Here is a 6000-nt window from a genome sequence, read left to right on the forward strand (position 1 = left end):
CCCTGAGACTGCTGCCAAGTCTCGTGAAAGAAAAAGTTGTGACCCGATTCCTGGAGGGTGACTTGGTGTAAATAACTCTCGGTGGCAGGATGACACCCTCCTGAAATCTAGCAGTGCACTTGTCAGCCCGTGAAGCGTGGAGCCAAGAGCCAGTCCCCACACAGCTTCACACGCCGAATGTCTTTTCCTCCCCTTGCACACGCAAAATCCCTGGCAATTTCCGGAAGAGCTGCGGTTGTGCAAGCCAAACAGGGCTTGGCTTATTTTCTGAATCATCCAAATAGAGCCAGTTTGCATGGACAACATCAGCTTTTGAGCGAGGCTTGCCAGGACTGAAAAAAAAGCTTTATGCCTGAATTAGAGCCCGGTTCCTGCAGCTAGCTGGCTTTCCTGGGTTGCCCCTGCAGCCAGCTTTAACCTCGGGGCTGTAGAGTCTTCCAGGGACTCTGCAGACCGATGTCCGTGCCCTGCTTGTAACACGCCTGCAGGAATGGAGCTGGACTTCCTCTGCCTTTCTCCTGGTCTCGGGGACAGCCTGTCGCTGGTGCTATTCGGTAGCCTCAGAAGAGACTGTGCAAACAAAGCTGAAGCTGGGCAGCCACCAACAAACATCTCCATGGGCTCTGCTTTTCTTGGAGGCTTCCAGGTATGACAGTCACTCTGTTTTTTTCCATTGCCGTCCAAAATCCAATCTCGATCTCAAACCAAATGGATCTAGCATTTAGATCTAAGGCACCACGGTTAGATCTGTGGCTTGCTTTGGGCTTCTAATTTCCATAGGGATTTGCATAATAAAATACAGTAATAGGCTGGGCATGTACAGCGAGCTGTGGCTGTGAGCCAGGAGCTAATGAGCTCTATTGCAGACTCTTTAGCTCCGGACAAGTCACTTGACCTTCCAAAGTCACATCATCCCCATCTGTGAAATGGGGTAGTAATACTTGCCTCACAGGGGTGTTGTGAGGATTAATTAGTTACTGCTTGTACATCACTTTGATGATCTTAAGAGCTACATGCTTCTTAAGTATTGTTATTATATCATGGCTGGGAAGATATTGCAGCTGGGGCTAAATCCCGCCCTTGGAAAAAGATGCGTCTTCCCCCACGTCTTGTAAAATCAGCTGCTGGGCTTGCGCAAGGAGCATTTATATAACTTTGGTACCAAACAGCAATATGCACCTCGTACCTTTGACGTTGCCAAATCCCCAGAACAATATCCTGCTGGCAGTCATGTGGTGCACCCATCCCGGCGCAAACAGCTTTGGGCAGGAGCCCGATTGCGAGCTCTTTCTCTCTCTTCCCCCATGCCAACCTCTCCTGAAGTTAGTAAATGTTTCCACCAGGCATTTCAGAGTTGACCTCAGGTCCAGAGCTCGGTGCGCCACGCAAAGCCCCCGGGCACGGCAGCCCACGGAGGACACGCTGCGCGCTGCCAAGAGGACGCCCCGCGCAGGACCGCGCGCCCAGGACCGCCGAGTGTGCTCTGCGCAGGGCAAAGCCATGGCAAGTCTGCAGAAAGACACAGATGCGTCCATGAACGCAGCCAGGAAAGGTAAGCTCCCCTCACCCGAGCTCTATCCCTCGGGTTGGCACTTCTCGCTCAGCCTTACACTCCCCCCGTACGTTTTCTGGAGGGCAAAGCCCTTTCTCCTCCTCAGCGTTTGGGCCTGAATGACAGCAAACAGCGCACAAAGAAAAGGATTTCACTGACTGCACCGGGCTACGGCTAAGGATCATGAGGCTCAAACCACAGCATCCAGCCAACTCGTGGAACACACAGGAGTTACGCATCCAAATTTCAGTGACATTTAGTGGAAGTCGGCCAAATGGCTCCCTTTGATTCCTTTGAAATCCGAGCCATAACTGTCACTGCATCTTAGACGTGTGAACTGCTCTGAGAAGGCTCCCATATAGATTAGACCGCGATCAAAGAGTTCCTCTAAACGGAATTGCACGAAGACGGAGAGCTGAGGAGAGGCTGATCGGCAACAACAGTGTCTGCAAAAGAAGCCCCCAGCCTAGCAGGTTCGCAAGGGTTAAAGAAGAAAGTTGTTTGGGTAGACGGTGTACATTAACTATCATTTTCAGTCAGCATGCAATGACTAGTTAGCGGGGCTTATCATCCTCAGCTATGTGAGGAATTACAATAAATGCCTGAAATGCAAGCAGGTTTCCGGCTTAGGTAGGTAAATAATGGGAGCCACTATTTTTGTCTGAGCTGCAAGAATTCCCTGCGCACACACACTCCCCTCCCCACTGTAACACGTCTAGCCCTACTCCCTGCTGCTTGCCAAAATGAGGTCCTTTCATGCTTCCTCGGGACTTTGCTTTGTCTGCAGAAGTAGCCAACTCAGGACTTCCTCCTTGGTGGAAAGCAGGAGGTTACATTTGCTGCACTCATGCGTTTAAAATACTTCTGGAACGCGGTGACCGAAGGATGAGTGGCAGGAGGTACGAGCAGCTCTGAGACAGGGACTGCACGGTTTGTAGGGACAAGGTAACAAACAAGCGGAGCGGAGCTGTGGCACTGTCAGAGCCTGGTAGCGATCCCCCCGCTGCCTTCGGTGCCATGAGGCTTCACCTCCGCAGCGCATCCCGCGCAGAACGTGCTCTCAGATGGCTCGGTACTTCAGCTGCTATTGGGACAGCCAGTGGAGAAAAACACCGCCTGCCTCTGCAGGATAGGAACAGGGTAAACTTTGGAGAGCACTTAGTAGTAAATAGGGAATAAAGTCATTACAGTCGGGCAGTTTATTCTCATTTAGCCCAAGGCCCTTTTCCCTGCCCTGGCATCCCCTGGCACGTGCCTGACCTGGCCTCTCTCGGAGGCCCCTTTGAGGTTTGCGCGACGCAGCCTTCACGCGCCAGCTCACGAAAACCCCGGGCGCCTGCCCCAGGAGGGGAAGCAGGGTGGGATCCTGCGCCTTGTGCAGTCCCGCGTTGACTTGGCCATGCTCCAGGTAAGAACCTCAGCCCGTGAATGCTCCAACTGATGTGAGCCACCGCTGGGGAAAGCCTGGCAGAGGCACGGAGCTGGCGGTGCCCGGAAGGGTTAACCAGCAGCGGGGCTCACGGCGTGTCCTCCCTCGCTCCTCCACACACGCCGTAGCTCTTCGCAAAGTGAACGTATTAACACTGGCATGCTCCCACACACCGCCTTGGCTCCCCTCCAGGAAATCATAACCCAGCTATTTGGCACACAAGGCCGCAATTTTATTTACACAATCAACTTCTTGATAAACACAAAACTTACAAAATATACCACACCCTTAAAATATATATATATATAAAAAAAAAAAAAAAGGAAGGAGTGTGGGGAGAATTGCAGTAACCTGAATGTCTTGGCCAGAAGGCCAACCCACTTGATTTGGTAGCCCTATCCCCAAAGAAGTCACCTGTGGCTACATAAGGGTTTGCCCTGGCTTTGAGGCAGGATCCTGCTCAGGGAGGACGTGGAGGGGCTCCATGGGGCTGGGAAATGCGGGGTGCATCTGTGCTGCCCCAGGCAGGTTTGCTCCTGGGCAGCGGGTAGTGCAGGCACCAGTGGCACCCCCAGCCCTCAGAGCCCTCGCCTGGTGTCACCGCTGCTCCCGGTGAGCATCCCTGTCCCCTGATGAGGGCAAGAGTGCCCCACTTTTCCCATCACCCCAAAGCACTGTCAAACAGCTCTTGTCCTCTTCTCAGCGTGACACTGTGGGGAGGGTCCCGTCCCTATGAACTTTGCAGCCTTCAGCTCCATGCCCCTTAATCAGTCTGACCAACTGCAGGTGGAAGTGTAGCTGTCCTCTGGGGAAGGAAAACATCACTGCCGGGTTTTCTGGAGACACGCTCCACTTTGCCAGAGCATCTTAGCTGGGAAGCCTCAGCCCTGAGCAGCCCCAAAGCTTTGGTTGACCCCCTCAAAGCTGTCCCCTTGCCTGGCTACTTGGGAAGTGGCTCAGTCTCACTCCATTGACTCTGCAGATATGGGAGAGCAGGGCAGCCCCTGGTGCAAGCTCTCCAAAAGCTGGGGCTGATGCTCGTTCTGCCAAGCTTCAAACTGCACCAAGACATAAGCATTAAGACAAGGAGATGCTTATCCACAGCCCAAACCCCACTCAAGAGAAACTGCATGAGGAAAAATAATGGGCCAAGGGCATTAAACTGATTTATACTGGCTGAGGATCTGGACAAATCTACTTTATTCCTCACAGATAAAAAGATCTGCCCGAGGCTAATAAGCTTTTGATAGTTTCGGAAACAAAGATTGATTTTATTTATACTTTTTTTTTTCACAAATAGGAAGAACCACCTTCAAATACCTGAGACACACTGCAATCATTTAGACAGATAAACATCTTGATTCCTAGAGATAACAGGAGCTGAATGGTTGGCCTCAAAACCAAGCATTCGTGACAATTCTTGAAACAAGAATGTTATTACTCCCCATTTCCACAACAATTTACATGCGACTGCAAAGAAAACCCTTCTCCCTGTGCAGCTGGATCATGTACTCTAAACACGCTGCCCGCAGCCTTGCCACAGTACCTGAACACCCGGAGCTGGGTGCTGCCTGCCAGAGATTTTCCTTCTCTTCACAGCTTGGGAAGGGAGAACACGGGTTCACCTAAACAGACAGCAACTGTGATGGCAATTTCTCCTGCTACACAATACAAAACAACGACCACGTGTTCGCTCCCCTCTCTCCCTCTCCAAAAAGCAGCAGTTGAATAAGAACCACCACGATCAGTCAAGAGGGGAGCTTGCCCTTGGGGACTGCCCCTCAGCTCATGAGGCCAAGTCCCAGAGAGACTGCTGCGGGATGCTGATACAGCTGCTCCAGTCCAAGCACCTGTCAGTGCTGTCTTGTTTTTGCAGTACCCATCCCTAAGGGTCTTGCACTCACCTCCACAACTAAATATTTGCAAGGGGTAATGTAGATGTTTCCTATCCATTCAGCTGCCCATCAACAAAAAGCTGTGCTTGTATTGAGAAGCATCATCACAAACACCAGGTGTTGCTGGATTTCTCTAGAGGGGTCACCTCCTGCAACTTTACAGCGAGTAGCACCACAGCTACTGGTTTCCACTCCAATAATTTTAATGTACCTAAGGACCTCATCTCTAACTTACAGTCAATTTGTATCCCTTGTGAATGCAGGGACTTGAATGCCTAAGATGCAAAAACCAGAAGGCAACTTTCCTCCAGCTCTAGGCACCAAAACGGCAGGATTTCTAAAGCCGATCTCAAGATCCGACTTTTCTGAATGCTGCCATATAAAAGAGACACAGCTCTCAGTACGCAGGTGGTTAATAAGAAGCGCTATAAACTGGCGAACCAACTGAACTGGTTTGCTGGAAGTACGTTCTGCAAATAGCCTCCTTAGTGCATCTTTTCATCTTACATACATTACATCCAAAAGCCAGGTGCCTTGTCAGAAATGACACTGGGACACCACGTGTTCCCAGCTGCACACAGCCACTTGGCACACTGCTGCTGCTCAGTGCGGGCAGGCAGTGGGTGCTCCAGCACGCAGCAGCAGCCCGTGGCCTGTGTGCTGCTGGCTGGGTGCAGGCTCCTGCACGGCCAGAGCAGCAGTGGTGGCTTTTTTGCAGGGCAAAAGTGGGCTGAAGAGAGCCTACAGCTCTCAGGAAAACCTCCTCTTCCAATGTGATCCATCCGGGAGGGATCGGACCAGTGGCCAACAGCACCACAGCTCTCGGTGTTGCTGAAAGTGGGGAGACAACACTGGCAGCATCAAAGGCACTGAGTGCTCAGAGCTCCTGGACGCCTCCCATATCCTTGCCAGCATTTGCAAAACTAAAGGGCTTTGCAAAAGGGCTTTGCTAAAGGGTTTTGCAAAAGTGCATAGCTTTTGGGAGAGCATAATTTGGACCAGCAACCACTGCCCCTTCAGAGTGACACTGGGGTGAGGATAAAACACAAGTGATCTTCTTCCACCTCACCATAACCCTCACACCATGTTTGCCCCCCTCTTCTCCTGCGTCTCTGCAGAGGTTG

The sequence above is a fragment of the Aythya marila genome (assembly GCF_965140915.1).
Source record: "Aythya marila genome assembly, chromosome: 3".
Lineage (NCBI taxonomy): Eukaryota > Metazoa > Chordata > Aves > Anseriformes > Anatidae > Aythya > Aythya marila.